The sequence below is a fragment of the Aquarana catesbeiana genome, linkage group LG03, assembly GCF_042186555.1.
Source record: "Aquarana catesbeiana isolate 2022-GZ linkage group LG03, ASM4218655v1, whole genome shotgun sequence".
Taxonomy (NCBI): Eukaryota; Metazoa; Chordata; class Amphibia; order Anura; family Ranidae; genus Aquarana; species Aquarana catesbeiana.
The window spans coordinates 336,031,605-336,055,472 of NC_133326.1; positions in this window are offsets into that span (position 1 = coordinate 336,031,605).

Consider the following 23,868-nt stretch of genomic DNA (forward strand, 5'->3'; position numbering starts at 1 on the left):
TTATAATTCTTTCATTTAGGCAGAGAGCACAAATGAGGTGACTGGACACATATCCCTCCTGGACATTAATTTATTTGACAAAATTGATTAAACCATTGACTTATGTAAAACGGGGATGGCCACACATTGACCAAAATTCAGATGGTCCCTGCTTAACCGGACAAAATGCCATTAGTGTATGGCCAGCTTAATCTCCTATAAAAAGCATAAAACACCAAAGAGTTCAATGTCCAGAATTGCCAAATAAAATAAGGGAGCTCCTTACTTATCTTGAATGACTCAAAATAGTCTGATTAACAAGTCCTAGTGTGAGTCTCCATGGCCCCCTGTCACAAACTGCTGTAAGCAAGCATGGCCGTCTTCCTTACATATAGCAAATTTGACATGGCTGTCGTTAAAAGGCTCTTACCTCCACAGCCGTGAATCTGAGCCGGAACGGAAACACCCGGTGGTGACACGCAAAGTATGTGCCCCTCACTCTCCACAGAGGAAGAGGATACAAAGGCCCCGCCCCACCAAGGACCTAAAGTCACTCCCTTATCTGCATATCTTACATCCCACACGTCTGACCGCAACCAACTAATCGACATGAAATTAAACAAAACAAAAAACAAATGTGAAAAAAAACAAAAACAAAACCAATAAGAAAAACACCAATGAATGAATTATAATGTAAATTGATAAATGATAAAAAATTTTGTAAATATAAAAATAAAAATAAAAATAAAGAAAATAAAGAAAAAAATGAATAAAGAAATAGAAAATAAAAATGATAAAAATAAATAAAAAATAAAAATGAAAATAAAAATAAAATATAATAAATAATAAAAAAAAAATATTTTGTACATACATGCACATAAAACAATTTATTCAGATGGGAAATTGAATAACCACTGTCCACCTACCCACAGCTGAGGGAATAAAAAAACAAATAGCCCCAATGTAGCACCTCCCAATTAAGTCAAATCTGGACCGACCAATACATTTACCCTATAAGTTTACTCATATTTCTACAGATTTTTTCTGTCTTATGGATCCAAATTGCCCTGTATAGCAACCTGATCCTGACTGGTCACTTTCAAGTAACTTTATTCTTTCCGTAAACTCTATCATCCATGTCTTTATGGACCTTGCTTTGTGCACTGGTGTGCAGTCATATTGGAACAGGAAGGGGCCATCCCCATACTGTTTCCACAAAGTTGGGAGCATGAAATTGTCCAAAATGTCTCGGTATGCTGTCACCTTAAGAGTTCCCTTCACTGGAACTAAGGGGCCAAGCCCAACCCCTGAAAAACAACCCCTGAAAAACAACCCCACACCATAATCCCCCCTCCTCCACATGATTTGGACCAGTGCACAAATCAAGGTCCATAAAGACATGGATGAGCGAGTTTGGGTGGAGGAACTTGACTTGCCTGCACAGAGTCTTGACCTCAACCCGATAGACCACCTTTGGGATGAATTAGAATGGAGACTGCGAGCCAGGCCTTCTCATCAGTGCATGACCTCACAAATGCGCTTCAAGAAGAATGATCAAACATTCCCATAGACACTCTCCTAAACCTTGTGGAGAGCCTTCCCATTATAGTTGCAAAGGGTGGGCCAACTCAAAATAGAACCCTACAGAATAAGACTGGGATGCCATTAAAGTTTATGTGCGTGTAAAATATATATATTCCACACAGGTTGCTGCATTGCCATAGTCTCTTGTTCAATATAGTCTTTATTTTGGGGGTACATGATTTCAAAATTTGGTACAAATGCAAAAATGCACAGTTTTGAGCATTCCTGCTCTTTCTCAGGTTAAAATGTATTCAACAATACCAACTCTACTCTTTAAATAACCCTGTGAACAGAAACCATATGATCAAGGCAAACCTGTTACCTCCCACTGTTAAAAAATATATATTTACATTGATGGTATACATCGAGGAAAACATGCACTATGCAATACCATGACATTACTATGAAAGTGTTTACATTGGTTAAAAACACTTATTTTCCCAGGCTCGTCCAGGAATGTTTGGTCCCAATTCAGTCATTTCATTGTAATCAGAACTTAAGAGAAAGGCTGGTCTAATCAAACTTTTTTGGCATGGGGTTTTCATTTTTCTTTTTTTTCGGGCGGGTGGGTTGGGCAACTTGGAAAATCCCCACTATTGTGTTTACACTTAAATGTGCTCTTTGGGTACAGATGAAACTATATAAGAAAAATCTGGTTTTGTTAATAGAACTTCTATACTGTATATTTTTTTCATCTCTTTGGTCAGTTTCATTAGTATTGGCATTGAAAAGATGATGCTTTATAGTTCCTCAGATACACTTCCCTTTTAGGAGATTAATAAATCACCCATTTACAGCACAGGTCCAATACATATCTACCCAGTAGTCATCTCTATGTTCTATAGCTTTAAAATTTTTATCAATCTGAAAGCAACCATTAGGTGTGTGCATATTAACAACTTCAGCCCTGGAAGATTTTACCCCCTTCCTGACCAGAGCATTTTTTGCGATTCGGCACTGCGTCGCTTTAGCTGACAACTGCGCGGTTGTGCGATGTTGTGCCCAAACAAAATTGATGTCCTTTTTTTCCCCACAAATAGAGCTTTATTTTGGTGGTATTTGATCACCTCTGCGGTTTTTATTTGTTGCACTATAAACAAAAAAAGGCTGACAATTTAAAAAAAAGCAATATTTTTTACTTTTTGCTATAATAAATATCCCCAAAAAATATATAAAAACACTTTCCTTCCACCGTTTAGGCTGATATGTATTCTTCTACATATTTTTGAATTAAAAAAATCACAATAAGTTTATATTGATTGGTTTGCGCAAAAGTTATAGCGTCTACAAAATAGGGGATAGATTTATGGCATTTTTATTATATTTTTTTTTTTTTACTAGTAATGGTGACGATCTGCAATTTTTATCGGGACTGCGACATTATGGCAGACACATCAGACACTTTTGACACTATTTTGGGACCATTGTCATTTATACATCGATCAGAGCTACAAATAGACACTGATTACTGTATAAATGACACTGGCAGCTAAGGGGTTAAACACTAGGTGGCGATCAAGGGGTTAAGTGTGTCCTAGGAAGGTATTCTAACTGTAGGGGGGGATTGGCTCACCACAGCCTGACAGAGATCACTGCTCCCGATGACAGGGAGCAGTGGTTCTCTGTCATGTTGCTAGACAGAACAGGGAAATGCCTTATTTACATAGGCATCTCCCTGTTCTGCCTCTCCTCAAGGCAATCCCGGGCCACCAGCGAACATCGAGTTTGCGGGACCCACGGGCACACTCCCGCGGGATGTGCCTGATAGGCGGCAAGTTCAAAGGGATGTACAGGTACGCCCATTTGCCTGCCTGTGCCATTCTGCTGACGTACATCTGTGTGCAGTGGTCGGCAAGTGGTTAATGGAGCAGCGCTAAATAAAAAAAAACACTATTAATCATAATCATACAATCATAATACAAGGAATATGTACAAGACATAAAAAGTGAAAAAATTAAGTTAAAAATTATGAAAATAAATTAAATATAGAGTCCATTGCATAAAAATGTGAATATCAATAGCAATAAGTGCAGTCCTTCTTCAAAAAGATGGTGAGTACTTGACAGACAGATGCCAGTGTCGGCAATGATACCTTTGTGCTGAATCCCAAAAAAAGAGAGTAAACTCTGCCACCTTGTGGAATGAAGGAATGGTTTGCAGATAGGCAGCAAATTCAAAGGGACGTACAGGTATTTGCCTACCTGTGCCATCCTGCCGACGTACATCTGTGTGCAGTGATCAGCAAGACGCTGGAAAACGAGAACTTCCGGTTTCGGCCGTAACAGGAAGTGACATCACCTGGCTTCTCCCAACGTGTTTTGTCACTATCATGTGACTTTATCAAGGGGGGGGGGTGACGAATGCCGGAATATATACACAAGCGGCATCCATAGGAAGCGCAAACCATTAGACATTCCTAATAGAATTGTTAATTGGTAACATGGTGTTGATTAGATAAAGAGTTGACAAACAATATATGGCAATAGCTAAACATATTGAAGAAATAAGAATAACCACGCGAAGTATGTATAAGCCACAGATGGATAATATAAATATAATGACACATAAGAAAAGTATGGCAATCCAGTTAGGGACACTATAAAAGAGTAAATACTCAAATAGTTGAAAACCAAATGTACCTAAAATAACAATGATAAAGGATAATTGAAATAGAAATAAAAATAAAATAAAAATACATGATAAAAATGAAAATAAAAAAAGAATAATTCTAAATTTTTTTTTTTTTTTCATGGAACCTCAAACATAATAAATATATACTGAAATAAGGACTAAAATTATCCCTCTATTGAATATATAAGTATAAAAGGATGGCATGGAATAATGAACCCTATCAGAATAAATTATAATAAACTGTGTATAGAAGCATCTTAACATCAGAATACATGGGTATTTTTACAATTATAAAGACATATACTAAATTATGTGGAAAAATTAAAATATGAAAATGAAGTGAAAAACAAGGAAGTGGTTTTCCAAAAATAATAAAGTGAGAAACAATTAAATGTTAATAATAATAAAAAATAAAGTAATTTAAATCAAATTCTTTGTTATGGCCTAAAGGAGTGAAAGTCTGCATCTCATAAATCCAAGGGGATTCACATTTACTTAAAGAAATAACTTTGTTACTCCCTCTCTAATGGGGTTTTTACTTCTCTATACCACAAAAACATAAAAAGGAGGGATCTTTTCCATGACATTCAGCATAATGTTTAGAGACACTATGCTTTGGATATCCCTTATTTATGTTTTGAATGTGCTCTCTCAGCCACTTCCATAGTGGTATTTTTGTTCTTCTTATGTAATGAAGATGCCACGGACAATCCAAAGCATAGACTACTGCTTCTGTTTTGCATGATATGAACTCTCTGATGTTGTATTTCTTGCCTGTAGAGGTAGCAGTGAATTCATCCTTTTTCTTCTTATTTGATTTTACCATTAGGTGTGCCATGCTAATTAACATGTCTGAGCCCACATTCCACAGTGTTTTCCATTCCACAGTGTTTTCCAATCACCACTGCTCACTTTTTCTGTTGTCAATGCTACCATAGCAGTTGTGAAATGCATGATGGTTAAGATACAATAGTGTTTTTTCCATGGTTTAGGAAGTTAATGATGAGGACCATCTTGACTCCCTCTATTTCATGCATCTTGGCCTCCCATCATATTTTTTCCTGACATCAAATAGGCATAGGCATGTAAATGATGGCATCACATATGCTACACACTTTCTTATCTCTTCATAGAAACATGTGGCACACTTTCTTAATAAGTTGTCATTGTTGGAGATTGAACAACTCCAAGAAGCTTGGCCCTACTTTGCTGCAATACTGAATTAGGCAGTAAGTGGTAATAGTAGTTGAGCCTGTACACAATGGAATTATGGAACTAGGCAAGAAGGTTGTAGACCAACCTGTGGAAAGACAGGCAGTACTGTCTTTGTGAGATTCATTTTATAGATTTTGAAATAGAGGGGAAATAGTCCTGGCCAGGACCAAAATGAACCACAGGTCAGAAATGCTAGTAATTTTCAGGGCCACCAAATTCAAGATGTTCTTGCACAGGGTAATAATGTTCCAGTCATTTTAGATGATTAAACTGTCCATTTGGAGATCGCAAAAAATATTGATTTTGTTTTGGAAACATACAAAAAGGTTTCGATCAATGATTCATTTCCCCCAAGACTCATTAGAAGTTAGTTTGATCTATATCTGATCAATCTGTTTAATACATTTTGAAAGTAACAGCTCCATAAAGGAGTATACAACAGTCAGTTAGTCACCGAAATGTAAATAATTATGTTACTTATGATAGAGGTTGCATCATTAAGTACAATAGATATAACCAGATCCATTAAGTACAATAGATATGACCAGATTGTGCACACCATATTATACCTATAAAAATTCTGTTTTTAACAAAACTTTTTGGTGTATGCTGATTTTGCCTAATTTAGCACTCTGAGATATGAAATCAGAGGATTGTGAAACATACTCAGTATTGTAATATACTGTATGTGGTCACTATGTAGAAAATGAGAGATGAGTAAAATAATGAACAGTAAATAGTAAAGATTTACGACAGATCAGTGAACAAAAAGAAGAAAAGTATCAAGGGAAGTTGAAAATGTCATCCCCAAGACCTCACGCTTTTGTCGATGAGTAAGGCTGGGTTCACACTATTGTGAATTGGATTCGGGTTTCCTGCATCCAATTGGCATGACAGGAGACTGTGACTGGCTCTCAATAGAGCCGGTTCACACATCTCCAGGGCAGCTGTGGAACACAATGCACAGGGGTCTTGTGTGTATTTGGATCTGTTTCAGGTCCGAATTCAGGCAAATATTCAGGTCTAATTCATCCCTGAATTGGAGAACAGGAACGCACTGGAACCCTGCTGTGAGCCACTCCGCACAACAGTGTGAACCCAGCCTAAAGAGGAGTAAAGCAAAGTAAAGTAAAATCCACCAACAGATATTGTATCCAGGAGGTTTTTTTTTAAGCACGTCTAATAGGCTTAAAAAAAAACCACTGCGCTCTGAGTCCACCCAGTTGTGTGACAATAGCAAATGAATATTCACTATTGCCACACTTATCCTCCTCCCAGCCAATCAGGAAGCCCCTATTGGCAGCATATTCACATGGCTCAATCACCGGGAATCCCTGGAGCCCGGGGGGTCGGGGTTGCGATTGCTCCGCTACCCGTTTCCATGGTGGGGGTGCTAGTTTGTAACTTTGTCTCTCCTTCTTATATTGCAACCGTACAATACAGCTAACATACTGTGCAGCCACTTTGCAATATTTGAAACTATTGTTTTTCACTCTAATGCACTCTATTCTCTTTCAAGGTAAAGCTTGCTTCATCTCTCCCAACTAAGCTGTTAACATACTCTCCAGCCACTGAACACTATTTGTGGCTATTGTCTCTAAAATAATAAATGTTATTACTCTATTTCAAGATAAAACCTGCCTTGTCCCTCCTTCTTATAGTGTAACCTTACTAAGCTGTTTACATAATTTCCAGCTATTGAATATTTTTTGTGGCTATTGTCTCTCAGATAATACACTCACATTTTTACTGCAAGATAAAACCTTGCTCAGTCTCTTTTTATTTGCTGCCTATTCAAGCAGCCAATTTCTTCTGGACACAAAAACAAGCTCACAAACTATATTATGAAACTTTTGAGCCACTGGCCAATTTTCCATAGCTTTTAGATCTGTTGTGGCCGCTACCTCAACAATTCAAATCAAGCCTGTTACCACTGAATACAATTTGTTTTTTTAACTTGATATGAGTCAAATTGGGGTGTTGCAGCTGTATTTAAGCCAAGCTAAATATAAAAGTTTAAAAAATCAATTATACAACCAGACTATGCGATTCCAAAATATGATGTTGTTGAAACAGTCCATGAAAACTGGTCTGTAACATCACAAATAACTTTAAAGGCATGTTACTTTCAAAGTTGCATTAAAAGAACCCTTTCCTCGCTGTGTGGTATTTATTTTTTTATTTTTTTGCTTAACCACCTTCCATCCAGTGACTTACCGATACGTCGCTAGACATTCAGTGGTTGTACCGGAAAGATGCTTGCAGTTGCAGGCATTGTTTTGGATACAGAACAAAAGTTCCGATATTATTATATCTACCCCCGATCAGATTGTTGAATACAAAAGCATGCATGCTTTAAGTAAGCTCACACTGAGACAGACACGAGTCTACGAGAAAGTTACTTCTGTAATTTTATTTCCTCTTTCCTCAGCTTTTATCCCTTTCATGACTAAGCCTATTTTTGACATTTGGTGTTTACAAATTAAAATCCATATTTTTTGCTAGAAAATTACTTATAGCCCCCAAACATTATATATATTTTTTAGCAGAGAATCTAGAGAATACAATGACGATTGTTGGAAAATTTTATGTCACACGGTATTTGTGCAGCGGTGTTTTAAACTTTTTGGGAAAAGGGACACTTTCATGAATTAAAAAAAAAAAAAAAACAGTAAAATTAGCCCAATTTTTTTGTATAATGTGAAAGATGATGTTATACAGAGTAAATAGATACCAAACATGTCACACTTTATAATTGCACGCACTCATGGAATGGTGACAAACTACGGTACCTAAAAATCTCCATAGGCGATGTTTTAAATTTATTTTATGGTTACCAGGTTAGAGTTACAGAGGAGGTCTAGTCCTAGAATTATTGCTCTCGCTCTGATGATCGCGGTGATACCTCACATGTGTGATTTGAACACCGTTTACATATGCGGGCGCGACTTCCATATGCGTTTTCTTTGCTGCGCAAGCTCGCAGGGATGGGGGTGCTTTAAAAAAAAATTGTTCTTATTTATTTTATTTATTTTTATATGAATAAATTGTGTTTAAAAAAAAAAAAAAAAATTTGATCACTTTTATTGCTGTCACAAGGAATGTAAACATCCCTTGTGACAGTAATAGGTGGTGACAGGTACTCTTTATGAAGAGATCGGGGGTCTCTCCTTTGCATTTCAAAGTATTCAGATCGCCATTTTCAGTGATTCTGAATACTGTGTATTTTTTTAAAACCGGCGCCATTGGCAGCCGAGTAAATGGGAAGTGACGTCATGACGTTGCTTCCGTGTTTACATTTAGGAGGCTGGAATGAAGCCGCTCACAGCTTCGTTCCAGTCTGTCCCTAGCCGCCAGAGGTGGCGGATTGGTCATCTGGCCTCCCGATGGAACGGGAGGCACGGTAAGAGCATCGAGAGGCGTTGGGAGGGGGGGCATCCCCTCCTGCTCCTCCGGTATAACAGCCAAGCAGCTTTTAGCTGCATCAGCTGTTATATCTGGATAGCGGATCGCCGGCTCTAACTGCGGGCATTATCACGGTATAACTCCCCTGGAAAGCCGAGTATGCACATCTACGTACGCTCGGCGGGAAGGGGTTATACATTCTTGTCAGACAAAGAATAAGGCATATGCAAAACATATTATTGTGACAATATATGTGACAATATATGAGCTTTTAGCAGTTTCAGCAAGTTTAGCAATTAATCAAAGCTATTATTGGGTATTTTGGTAACTTCCTTTTCGAGACGTTGGATGTTGATGACATGTCTGTCTTGGGTGCAGTTCTCGGAAAAGAGGCACAGTCTTTTTATAATTCTTTGCAGTTCAGCTTCAAAATGGGTGGGGGGGGGGAGCTAGCAGCTATCTGAGTTATGCCCCGTACACACGGTCGGACTTTGTTTGGACATTTCGACAACAAAATCCTAGGATTTTTTCCGCCGGATGTTGGCTCAAACTTGTCTTGCATACACACGGTCACACAAAGTTGTCGGAAAATCCGATCGTTCTGAATGCGGTGACGTAAAACACGTACGTCGGGACTATAAACGGGGCAGTGGCCAATAGCTTTCATCTCTTTATTTATTCTGAGCATGCGTGGCACTTTGTCCGTCGGATTTGTGTACACACGATCGGAATTTCCGACAACGGATTTTGTTGTCGGAAAATTTTATATCCTGCTCTCAAACTTTGTGGGTCGGAAAATCCGATGGAAAATGTGTGATGGAGCCTACACACGGTCGGAATTTCCGACAACAAGGTCCTATCACACATTTTCCGTCGGAAAATCCGACTGTGTGTACGGGGCATTAGAGTTAAAATTAACAAGCTAAGCAATGACATATTACATTTGAAATAGGCATTTTAGTCTTTTACCTGGTACCTTATGTGACAACTTTATGTGACACCTTAATCACATCCATTACAGTTCCCCCTTAAAATGTCTATTTTCAATCTGTCCCTTACACTAAGGCCCCTTTCACACTGAGGCGGCTTGCAGGAGGTATTGCGCTAAAAATACCGCCTGCAAACCGCCCCTAAACAGCCTCCGCTGTTTGTTCAGTGTGAAAGCCCGAGGGCTTTCACACTGAAGCGGTGCGCTGGCAGGACGGTGAAAAAAGTCCTGCAAACCGATTCTTTGGAGCGGTGAAGGAGCGGTGTATTCACCGCTCCTAAACCGCTCCTGCCTATTGAAATCAATGGGACAGCGCGGCTATACTGCGGCAATACCGCGGCTATAGCCGCGCTGTACGAGGGATTTTAACCCTTTTTCGGCCGCCAGCGGGGGTTAGAACTAAACTAAACTAAAAATAGCGCTGTTGTACCGCCGACGCCCCCACCGCCCCAGTGTGAAAGGGGCCTAAAAGTCCTACTCACTCCCCTGGCCCGTCTCCTCTGCAACTCTTTTCATCTGTTTATAGAGAAGAGCAGTGACTAACTCACTACCCTCCTTGATACAGCTTGGAGGGGCAATCAGGTGCTGTCTGTCCCTGTAACCCTATGGCGTTGCATCTTAAGGGGAGGTGAATGTAATGGAGTGCATTTCATAATCTTCATCTGGTATTTCCTGGTTCACAAATGTAGGAGAACATTGGTCAATAGCTTTCCTTACACACTTTTTAAGACAGGGGAGAATACAGCAAACTATGACAGCCAAGGTCACCAAAATTATCAGGATGGTTATTCCTATCTGTGTTAATAATCCCTGCCACCCTCCCTTAATCCAAGTGAAGTACTGTTCCAAAAGGTTGGTGAGCCCTGAGTTCTTTTTTAGTTCCTCGGACAAATCCTCAAGTTTCCTGATGGCCAAAGTCACTTTACCATTTGGGCCAGTGTTGTCTGGGATGTAGGTACAGCATGTACCTGTTTTAGGTACCATTTTTCACACACCCCCCTTTTCAGCTAGAACCATATCTAAGGCCATGCAATTTTGGAAAGTCATGCGTGACGCAGCTTCTAGTTGTTTGGCTAAACCTTGGAATGCATCTCTGGTGTAATTGACAAACCTTTGTTGGTTGTAGTAGATGTAATTTATCCAGTCTACATTCTTATTTACGGTGATGATGGGGATCAAAGATTCAAATCCTGCTGCTACTTGGTCTCTTGCTTTGAACTCATCTAGGACCCCTCTAGGGACCCCTATGGCATCTATGTATGCATGGGGGTCGAAGCTCCCTGCTGGGGCACTCCTACGCCTCCTGTTAGGTCGGGGTGTGTTGTTTGTATTTGGCCTTGGGTTTTCCGAGAGAATATGTAGAGGTATTATGGCCTTGGCCAGTGCACATTCTCCTGTCCACTGTCCTGTCAATCTGCTTCTAATTTTCACCACTCCCTGGTACCGTCCATAGCATGAGTAATTGCCAGGATATATGGTGATACCTTCTCCTGGCTTGGGGGTCTTGGTAACTATGGGGTGTTCCTTCTTCCAATGTTCACACAGGGAGTGGTTAGTGGATGTGTTGGTAAATAGGCTGAGGAAAAATGTTTCATGTTCAGGGGATATGTTCAGGGGTACCATTCCCAAGTGTGGTCTAGCCCCTCCCACACATATAATAATTGGTCTTATTGTGTTTCCCTGCACTGTACCTCATCCACTCAAGCCACAAGTTGACATCTGAGAACCCGGTTTCTGCAGCCATTGTATCATCAATGAGTCTGCTATGGCCACCATGTCCTTTCATTTCTGTATATAGGGCCTCAGGGGGTTTGCGCTAGATGTGGATTGGGGAACTCCCCACTCTGGGTTATTGAACATATCTTTCAGTTGGAAAGGCTTTCCAAAACCGGGATATCCATCTCCCCATCATAGGCCTAGAACATAGGTCCCACTGTCTCCTGGGTTAGGATTCTCAATGGTCAACCTGAACTCTCTGGTGTAAGGCTGATCTGTGTGTTTTGTTGATTGATTGTCATCCTATCTAAGAGTGACTTCCCATTTTTGTCTCTTCTATTTTGGGCGTTTTCAGGTTTGTACCCCCAGTTTGTTCCCCCAGTGTTCCAACCCACTGCTCCCCAGGAATTACAGTTGTTGCCCCAATAGGTATCAGTGACACATACATACACAGTCATGGGTCTTACTGCTTCATCCCAGGACTGGATCTTGAACATAGTACCTGGAATTATCTGTTCATAAGAGGATATAAAAGTGGCAACATGTGTATTGGATGAGTTATACCAGAATTGGGTTATACCATATTTTGTCTGATGGCTACCTCTTGCGCCCGGGCAAGGATTACTATAAAAAGGATATACAGAATCATTATTTGGTCCCCTCGGCCTCCTCCTCAGGTACAGGAACTTTCTTGAGGTGGGAGGCGTGTGTCCACGTGTTCTTCCCGGCCACTTTGACTGATGTGGCAGTTGTTAGGAGAACCTGGAAAGGACCATCATATCTGGGTTCAAGAGTATGTTTTCTCACAAACTTCTTTATCAGGACCCAGTCACCAGGAATCAGCTTGTGCGTTCCTGTATCTAGCTCAGGATCTGGAATGGAAGAAAACACTTCCGAATAGATACGGATTAATTCTCAAGATAAAGCAGTCACGTAATCAGTCAATACATCAGATTGGAGCTGCAACTGTTGTGAGAAACAACAACCCAGTCTGGGGCCTGAACCAAACTATATCTCATAGGGTGAAAGACCATGGTTTTCCCCTTGGAGTGTACCTAACACTGAATAAAGCTATGGGCAGGCTATCTGGCCAACTCATCCCTGTTTCCTGAGACATTTTTAGCATTGTAGATTTTATTGTGCCGTTTAATCTTTCCACCTTCCCACTGCTCTGAGAATGGTATGGGGTGTGGAAAGCTAGTGTGACCCCTAAAGCTGCCCATATTTCCTTGGTCACTGAGGCCATGAAAGCCGACCACTGGTCACTCTCTATAACCTCTGGGACACCATATCTGCACACTATTTCTGTTAAAGGTCTTTTGGCCGTGGTTTTTGCTGTCATGTTGGTAATGGGATAGCCTTCTGGCCATGCAGAGAACATGTCAATGACAATCAATGCATATTCATATTGGCCACTCTTTGGCGTCTGGATGTGGTCAATCTGTATCCTTTGAAAGGGGTACTGGACCTTTTCCGTTCTTCCTGGGTTACATTTAGCACAGATGGTGCATGACTTGCAAAAGTTGTTGGTAAGTGGTGTAATCCCCGGGGCTAAGTAGTAGTAGTTTGTCCATCAGGGCATTAATCAAAGTTTTTGACAGATGAGAGGCACTGTGGGCCCACTGTACCACTGCAGGAAACATTGATCGTGGCAGACACGGCCTCTTGTTTAATTCCATGATCCCTTCAGTTTCAGTGGCTCCTTTCTTGATCCACACTTCTTTTTCTTCTTTGTCAGCTGCTTCTTGTTGCTCCTTGAGATGGGTCCTGCTCACAGGAGGGTTTTGTAGAATCATGGTGGTCTGTACAGTTTCTTCAGGGGTATCCACTGTATCATCCAGGATGGGTGCATTCACTCCACTGACCACTTCTTGCGTTCTGTTTGCAGCTTGTTTTGCAGCAGTATCTGCCAGGTGATTGCCTCGTGCTTCTTGGGAATTCAGCTTGCCGTGCGCCTTTATCTTAAGTATAGCCACTTGGGCTGGTAGGAGTAGGGCATCCATTAAGCCCTTGATAGCTGCACTGTGTTTTACAGGTGTTCCTGCTGCTGTTAGGAACCCTCTGGTTTTCCAAATGACCCCAAAATCACAAGCAAACCCCGAGGACGTATCTTGAGTCTGCATGGATGTTAGCTCTTTTCCCTTTTGCCAATTTGCATGCCATTGTTAGGGCCTGGAGTTCTGCTTCCTGGGCAGACATGGAGGAAGGCAATGCTGAAGCCTGAAGAACTGTATCTTCGGTGGTGACTGCGTATCCTGTGTGGTACCGTCCAGCGCTGTCTGCATACCTGGAACCATCCACAAAGATTGTCAAGTCAGGATTCTCAAGGGCTGTTTCACTGACTGTCGGTAAATGTAGAGAGTGATATTATCAGGTAGGAGCAAGGCACACTGGAGTCTGAGGTGTCTTGCTGAAGACAGGTGTTTGGGCTGTACTTGGTTTAGTATGGCAGTTATGTCATGAGGGGCAATAAGGATTAAAGGATGGCCCAACACCAAGTCAGCGCTCTTGTCCAAAAGGGCTTGGGCTGCAAAGATAGCTCTGAGACAGGAGGGTCCCCCCTTGACCCTTGAAAGTCTTTTCATAGTCTGGGAGGCCCAAAGCGGGTGTTATGAGGATCTCCACCCTTCTCCAAAGACATGCTGGTAGGTTAATTGGATCCTGTCTAAATTGTCCCTAGTATGTATGAATGTGAGTTAGGGACCGTAGATTGTAAGCTCCTTGAGGGTAGGGGTGAAGTGAATGTACAATGTATATGTAAAGCGCTGCGTAAATTGACAGCGCTATATAAGTACCTGAAATAAAAAAAAAAATAAAATAAATCTCCTTCAGAGTTTCAAAATCGTCCACAGCTTCTGGAGAAAGCGAAAAAGGGTCAGATTTCAGGGCATCATAAAGAGGTTGCATCAGGAGGGAGGCTTCTGGGATCCAAGAACGGCAGTAGGAGATCAACCCTAGAAAGGCGTGAAGGGGCTTTTGACCTTGAGGCAAAGAGATGATCTTGATTGCAGCAACTCTTTCTTCAATGAGATGTCGGGTGCCTTGGGAGATGCAGTGCCCTAGGAAAATCACCTTCTCTCTGGACTTTTTGCTTTAAGGCCTTGTATCCTTGCTCAGCCAGGTAGTGGAGAAGATTGAGGCATCACCAAGGGTATCTGCACAAAGCAGGAGGTCATCTACATACTGGAGGAGTACAATGTCTGGGTGTAACTTCATCCAGGTGTCCAGAATGAGGGCCATTGCCTTGGCGAATTGGGAGGGGGAGTTCTGGGCACCTTGTGGCCTAACAGTCCAGGTGTAGTGGGCAGGTGACACAGGCTTGCCTGAATCCTTGCAGAGAAGGTCCATGTGATCCGGAGAGAGGTGGGGTGGTGGGCGAGGTGGGGTATCATGTCCCTGGTACTGGGCGCTTTCATGTGGACCACGGTTGGGGCTTGGTTGACTGTGGGTGAATTTCTGTGGGCTTCGGTATTCCCTTCTGGAGTGACCGGGTCTTCCGCAGTTGTAGCAGACACGTGGAGTTGGTACTGGTGGGCGCAGATAGGGTGTGTCAGAGGCCATCATGAGTGGAACTACTCTCTACTGCTGATTCTGGACCTAATAACCACTAATAACAATGTCTCAAGCTCCATTACTCTATACTCTGGCCTTCGGATTGACTCTTTAAGACCTGAGACGAATAAGGCAGCTAACATTCGTCTATATGCTTTGTTCAGCACGCTAAAACCCAAATCAGTAAACATTTGTGCTATTCTGTTGTGTGATATTTCTCAACAGATTCGCCTTTTTCTTGTGTGACCTCTTGTACACATATTGGCTTCAGGTGTGTTAGAGTGGAGATGTGAACCATCTCCATAGAGAATAATTTTTTTTTTTTTTTTTTTACCAAACTACAAAACGCTCAGATGTGAATGGGGCCTAAATCTAGTACATAGAATTACACAAGAAAAGCACTTCCTCTTTCATTATCAACTACAATTCTTCTGGCATAACGCCCAGAATACATAAACTTCCTCTTTATTTATAATACTCTTAAATATGTTTTTGGTTGAAATTAAACATTTTAAACTCCACAATTATTGCTAATACAGCTTAAACACAATTAAGACCATTTGCATTAATATAGCACATTTGCTACATTTGCTGTTATTAGAGAAACTCCTTAAAGTCAGACTCTGACTGAAATAATCAAGACACCCTATACATAAATTAGACTCTGACTGAAATAATCAAGACACCCTATACATAAATTATTTATTTAATTAAAATGCTACATTGATTGCTACTATGTTCCATCACTGGGGGTGGGTTTCGGCCTGGGTGGTTCAGGGGGGAGGTGGCATAGGTGTTGCCACAGGAGGAGGTGTCACTTAGAACAAAGGGGCAGTAGACAAAGGGCAGTGTCTACGTCCTGGGGACCAGACGCCATTATAGGGCGGTGGCTGGCTGTCTGTCTTGGATTTTGACCCCTTTTCTGGCTTTTTGTACACATACACAATACAATCATTTCAATGCATTTCCTGTTTTGTCCACCCTTCTTCATGAATAGCTTTTGCAACTTTGAACCAAGCGTCTGCTGTTTGCAGCAGCCCATGGTCCAACAACAAACCCCTTTTCCTTTTCAAAAGAGTACTCCATTCATTTGGCTCTAGCCGACCACCCAAATGCATAGTGACCCCACACACCTTTGGAATTTCTTCCCCTTCTTGACAACATCTTCTCCTTCTCGCTCTAATACCAAATCACAAGCCAAACTACCCTCTTTAGGTCTCTCCAATTTCTGCCCCATCGTTAGCTATTGGGAAGTTTATGTGTCCGGGCTCAGGGTTTGTATGGCAGTTTTATGAAGCTGTCCTGGACTCAAGGGTCCGACAACCCTCTGACTGCCACCTGTCCTCGTTCGGACCACCCTCCAATATATAACGCTACTTTGCTACGTTCTGTCTTGATGACTGGGATATTAATGTGTGTCTGCTCAGGATTTCAGACAGGTCACGAGGCTGTCCTGGACTCAAGGGTCCGACAATTCCTCTATCCATCACCTGGTACCGGTTCAGACCATATCACAGTCTCAAGTTAATGAGGACAAAATGGATAGAGAGAGAGAGAGAGAGAGAGAGAAAGGAACGTCTACAGTGTTTGACTGCCGTGCAAGTCTCCTTACACGCTTCTTCCCAAAACGTAGACCAGTCACAGTCCTGTCCACCCCCGAGGTGGCCACAGGTAGGGGAGTGAGCCGAGTAATATGTGACCACTTATTACTCTCAACAAGACATTTAACAAGTAGATAAGGAGTACAGTAATTAATATTCAATGCACCACTTCAAATGTCATCTACATTTCCCAGAACCATGCCCACTCTATTTTTTTTTTCCTCTTCAAACTATTCTGGTTGTTGAGGTTGTGACTGACACCTTTCGTCTGTGTGTCCCCTCCTTCTAACTTCACTTTCTATAACCTGTGGCGACTTGCCAACCTCAAGTTTAACTGGATAATGTACATTTAATCTGAATATCAACACATGTGTGATCTCCGCTAACAAGGGTTTGTAACCAAGAGCTTCTCTCTTATATCCTGGTTCTACCACTTTAACCAACCCCCAGCCTCCTTCATATATGCCAAACAACAGTCTGCAAACACATTTATAATCAATTTATAATCAATAATCAAGCAACAACAAGATATGTGACAGCTGCATTGAAGTACAGGATTACTCAAACTGTCACAGGATCCCCCACGCCGCTATGTGTGTTCCTGACGCCCCCTCCAGGTTGCCCGTGCTTTGTCGCACAATTATTTATTCCCCCAGGAGAAGTTTAACCAAGTCCTGACGCCTCCTCCTGGTCCCTATTCCCCAAGAGAAGTTTAAACCACATCAACAAATTTCATCCGTAACTATATAAGCAATCCCTCATTCCCAACAGCCACCACAAAACACAAGATTGATCAACAAAACAGAACAGAACAAAACAGGCGGTAGATATAATTGCAGGTTCCTTAATTTATCAACAGACTCAAGGCAAGATTAATACCTGTCTTTGAGGGCCGCAGGAAGCCGATATGGGCACAGAGGTTGACCAGTCATGGGTACAGGATAAACAGTAGACTAGATATACGAGATATCAAAAGTGTCTTACCGTTTTTAGAGGTGATCAGTCTCCTCCTGTCTCCGTGTTGGCTTTTCCCAGTCCCTTCTCGATCGGCTATCCCTTGGGATCCTAGCCTCAAGCCCCACGTTGGGCGCCAAAATGTTTTGGATTCAGAACAAAAGTTCTGATATTATTATATCTACCCCCGATCGGATTGTTGAATACAAAAGCATGCATGCTTCAAGTAAGCTCACACCGAGACAGACACGAGTCTATGAGAAAGTTACTTCTGTAATTTTATTTCCTCTTTCCTCAGCTTTTATACATTCTTGTCATACAAAGAATAAAGCCTATGCATAACATATTATTGTGACAATATTTGTGACAATATATGAGCTTTTAGCAGTTTCAGCAAGTTTAGCAATTAATCATAGCTATTATTGGGTATCTTGGTAACTTCTTTTCCGAGACGTTGTATGTTGATGTCATGTCTGTCTTGGATGAAGTTCTTGGAAAAGAGGCACAGTCTTTTTATAAATCTTTGTGGTTCAGCTTCAAAATGGGGGGGAGAGCTAGCAGCTATTTGAGTTAGAGTTAAGATTAACAAGCTAAACAATGACATAATATTACATTTGAAATAGGCATTTTAGCCTTTTACCTGGCACCTTATGTGACAACTTTATGTGACACCTTAATCACATCCATTACAGCATCACCCCGGTATAGTTTTTTTTCAAGCCAGCTGGCCATTTTTTAGATTGGCTAACCAGCCACTCAATTGCTATTCCAAGCAGTGAGAGAGAACCTCCCCCCTCCCCCAAACTCCTGTCTCTCTCTGGCTCTCCTATCTCCTAAGCAAAGACAGGATCGGCTTTGGTTGTTTGTAATAGTAACCCAGAAGCAATGACATGACATCACTGCTTTAAAAAAAATATATCATATTTGGGGGTTCTAAGTAATTTTCTAGCAAAAAATACGGTTTGTTACGCGTGAGTGCCAGAAAAGGCCCAGATTGGAAGTAGTTAAAAATGGCCAAAAGTTAGCATCAAGATTCCCTCTGTAGACTTCAGTTAGGTTCAATGCAAAGTTCAGGTTTTGCTGACTTCAAACAGGACTTCAATCATAGGCAGATTTGCTCATCCCTTGGAGCCATCCTTTGTTTTTAGGTTTAGATTTCATCATGACCACTTTGCCATCAATGTTCTCGTGAACTGGTGGACACAAGTGGTAAGATGCTTTGTACAATAAAAATGCTTATATGTAAAACAAAATACCCGCTATGTCCACACATACAAATATAGACATTTCCATTCATGAGAGTCCCCAAATGTATTTAATCAGTAAAAAAACACACACACATAATCAGCTTTTTTTTTTACGTGGTCTGCATTCCTGAGCACTTTATGATGAGTTTCTGCCAAAGACAAAAGAGGAGACACAAAGAAACATCTTTTATACCATGGTTATTAGGGTAATGTGTTTTAAATGCAAATTAACCATCATCTATAATTTCATAAACCTAAAGTGGACTAATACATTTTACTGCAATTCTGTTTATTGCTGTAAATTGTAAAACAAAACATACTCAAATACAAGCTTGCTTTTATTAAAATGGTACACTTTTATTACCTTTATTTGACAATTTTCTGATAGAAGGTTTCAAAAGCTTTAAATGAGTCATTGATTACAAAGAAGATAACAATGGGATTGTAACATTTTCTTTTATGGATATTTTTTATAACAACATGTTTTTATGTATAAAACACACACATTTAACAAAAGCTGATCTGAACAGCTAGTACAGTGCCTTGCAAAAGTATTCACCCCCCTTGGCATTATTCGTGTTTTGTTGCCTCGCAACCTGGAATTAATGTGAATTGTTTGAGGATTTGCATCATTTACTTTACAGAACATGCCCACAACTTTGAAGATTTATTTTTTATTGTGAAGCAAACAACAAATAGGACAAAATAACAGAAAACGTCAATGTGCATAACTATTCACCCCCCTAAAGTCAATACTTTGTAGAGCCACCTTTTGAGGCTATCACAGCTCCAAAGTCGCTTTGGAAAAGTCTCTATGAGCTTGCGACATCTTACCACTGGTATTTGTGCCCATTCCTCCTTGCAAAACTGCTCCAGCTCCTCTTGGTCAGGCAGCCTCTGGGGCTTTTCAAAAAGGTGTGTATATGTCATGACAGATCATGGGTACCTTTCCCATGTTTAATGAATAGGTGATGTCTGCTGGATTTGACACGGGGCCTTGAAGTTCTCCCAGCCTTCCCTGTACCTCTCTCGTCCCACAGCAAATCTTATGACATTAGCGAAATGTGTTGTCCATAACCTACAATACCTAACTGCCTAGCATGCTAGACTGATCTTTAAGCTGAAAACAACTCTCGTCATCTGAACAAATTGCTTATTAATTCTACTGACTAGTATACTGATTGTGTACTCATGTTGTCTTCTCTGAGTCCTGTTAGGGTCCATGCACACTGGCTTCAAAAACCCTGCTTCTACAGGAGTTTTGTGTTTTGCCTGTAGAAGCAGCTCAATGTTATCTTATGTGAAGGTGAAGCTGATGGGTTCACACTCATGTGGTCTAGGGTTCATAGGCCCTGAATAGTTGTGTGAAGGGCCGACATATATTCTCACATATGGGATGAGAGGTAAAGCCTGTATCCATGTTTTCTTTGGGCTTATAACATTTGGTACTTAGTGGAAGGATCCCCCGTCTTTAGAAAGTTTATTCAGTAGGATTCATTCTTTTTTTTTTTGTAGAAGGTATTTGTAATCCACAGGGTAAAAAATATCTTTGCAACTGCCAACTGACACTAAACAGAATACAGAGGTCCCTGATAGAGTTACCCTTTAAACTTCTCTATTTTGCTTTGGTTCCCATCTGCTCATTGTTCTGCTTAAAGCTTACTGCATGTGCTTGATAAATAACTAGATGAGAACCTTGGCAGGGTGTTCTATATGCCAAACTATGCAAATAATTTCTGATAAGGCATATCATTTGTCTGAAAACACTATTTCCCACAGAAAATCTTCTGATGGCAGTTTCTGCAGTCAGATGGAGATGAATAAGATAGTATACCCTGATGTGGCTGATGAGCAAGATCGTCATTCCTATTCCTGGACATCCTAGCCATAATCTTCCACCAGTCTCCCTCTTTCCCTCAGTTCAGTGGATGGAGCTAAGAGGCTGGCCACAGTTGTAGCCATTTAGTTTCCTCCTTGGTTCCTGCTTGCTTCTCCAATCCAGTGGCAAGAGCCAGATAAGATGTGGTGTAACCATAATGCCCAAGGTGTGCAGTCTCTGCTCTTTAAATATGCCACTGGCCAGAGACATGTTTTTTGTTTTGTATTCAGCAGAAGTTTTATTGTCTTATGATATGTAATTTCTTTGGGGAGTCAGACTCATTGTAAATGCCAGCCAGTATTTATTTATTTTTGATGCAATTCTGTTTTTTTTTGTTTTGTTTTGTTTTTCGGCATGATAATAAAATGCTTACATTTAAAAACATTTCATTGTTATTTTTTCTTTAGAGAGGTATGAATCCAATCCAGTTTGAAGAGGTATTCTAACCTCTAAAAATAATTTAAATAGTGGGTGTTTGGAATAAATTGAGCTATGGTGAATTGTGTTCGTTGCTACTGTTGAAATTATTATAGCTAGTTTTCTACTGCTTTTGCAAAATCTATTATTGTATTCCACAGTTGCAAATAAGCTTTTAGTATCCTGTTTATCATGAGTTATGAAAAGTCAATTTGGAGAATGCCATTGGGTGCTTGTTGTAATTTAAGGGGCTTATTAAAGAAGGCTGGTGTTTGCTAATAGACTGTTTGTCTGAGTTAAAAATGGAGATCAGTAAACCTAAAGGATTGGATCAGTCTATAGTTGAAAAGTCTGAGATCATTTTGAATACATAGAACTTGGTTTGAAGAAGTGGTGACAAGGCCGCTGATATGGGGGTACAGCCAGCTCTCCAGTACCAGGCTTGTTGTCTTCAGTTCAGGAGAGAGGCACAGCAGGGCCTGCCCTTGGTCAGCTCACACAGCTTCCACCCCACCAGAAAACCATGCATGAACTATATTTTATAGTTCAACCGTGCTGGGAAAGACAGTTCCACTTTCTCAGCCAGCAGCACTATTCGACCCATTACCTCTGAAATCAGAGTGGAAATAAGCAATATGGCTGGACCCAGAAAACAACAGAGGCAGTGCCAATCAGCAAGCTGCATCTGGTACTCCAGCCAGCACTGCTAAACTGGGGGAATGCATGTGTGTTGCAGCAGCAACTGGAGGGTCCAGTAAGCCTGTGGTAAATTGTGCTACAGAGTAGGTCTCTACAATCTGGAATTGGATAAATGGACAGCTGGGGGCAGTGCCAGGTGCACAGCAGGCTGAACAAGGGTATTGACACTATTTACAGATACTCATTACTGGGCTGGAAGTATTATAGGGGGATCAGCAGTTTTCTGATGCCTAAAATGCAGATGCATGTGTATACTTGTGACCTCTGCGTTCCATAATTCTGACCCCTGAACTCTGCTTTCTGTACTCCTGACCAATTAATTCTGCAGTACATGCAGCAGACCCCTGAACTCTGTGTTCAGTACTCCTGATCCCTGAAATTTGTGCTCTGTATTTTGGACTCCCAAACTCTGTGTTCCATACTTTTTACCTGCACTCTGCGTTACGTGCTCCTGACCTCTGCATTACATATAACTGACCTTTAAACTCTATGTTTCATATTAATGACCTCTGGCAGAAGATAACTGGTGTGATTGGAGACTACTTTGATGCCAACATCCCAGAAATAGCATATTCAACAAATTGTATCTTGGTCGCATGGAACTTTCGAAGGAGAAAATGTAATGCAAAAACTAAAAATAAAGATATAAATAATTTATTACATCTTTATTACAAAATATAAAAACATATTTAAAAGCATACAATGTAGGCTTAGACCATAGGGGAACTTAAATACAGCAAAAACATGCACTCTGCCAAACTATAATTCACACTATAAACAGTGCCATGCAAAAGTATTCACCCCCTTGGCTTTTTACCTATTTTGTTACATTACAGCCTTTAGTTCAATGTTTTTTTAATCTGAATTATATGTGATGGATCAGAACACAGTAGTCTAATTTGGTGAAGTAAAATTAGGAAAATATATACATAAAACTTTTTTTCAGAAATAAAAAACTGATAATTGCCATGTGTGTATGTATTCACCCCCTTTGTTATGAAGCCCATAAAAAGCTCTGGTGCAACCAATTACCTTCAGAAGTCACATAATTAGTGAAATGATGTCCACCTGTGTGCAATCTAAGTGTTACATGATCTGTCATTACGTACCTTTTTGAAAGGCCCCAGAGGCTGCAACACCTAAGCAAGAGGCACCACTAACCAAACACTGCCATAAAGACCACGGAACTCTCCAAGTGAGTCAGGGACAATGTTGTTGAGAAGTACAAGTCAGGGTTAGGTTATAAAAAAATATCCAAATCTTGATGATCCCTAGGAGCACCATCAAATCTATCATAACCAAATGGAAAGAACATGGCACAACAGCAAACATGCCAAGAGACAGCCGCGCACCAAAACTCACAGACCGGGTAAGGAGGGCATTAAACAGAGAGGCGGCACAGAGACCTAAGGTAACCCTGGAGGAGCTGCAGAGTTCCACAACAGTTCCACAGCAGAGACTGGAGTATCTGTACATAGGACAACAATAAGCTGTACGCACCATAGAGTTGGGCTTTATGGCAGAGTGGCCAGAAGAAAGCCATTACTTTCAGCAAAAAAATAAATGAGTTTGCGAAAAGGCATGTGGGAGACTCCCAAAATGTATGGAGGAAGGTGCTCTGGTCTGATGAGACTAAAATTGAACTTTTTTACCATCAAAGAAAACGCGATGTCTGGCACAAACCCAAAACATCACATCACCCAAAGAACACCATCCCCACAGTGAAACATGGTGGTGACAGCATCAGGCTGTGGGGATGTTTTTCAGCAGTCGGGACTGGGAAACTGGTCAGGGTTGAGGGAAAGATGGATGGTGCTAAATACAGGGATATTCTTGAGAAAAACCTGTACCACTCGGTGTGGGATTTGAGGCTAGGACGGAGGTTCACCTTCCAGCAGGACAATGACCCCAAACACACTGCTAAAGCAACACTTGAGTGGTTTAAGGGGAAACATGTAAATGTGTTGGAATGGCCTAGTCAAAGTCCAGACCTCAATCCAA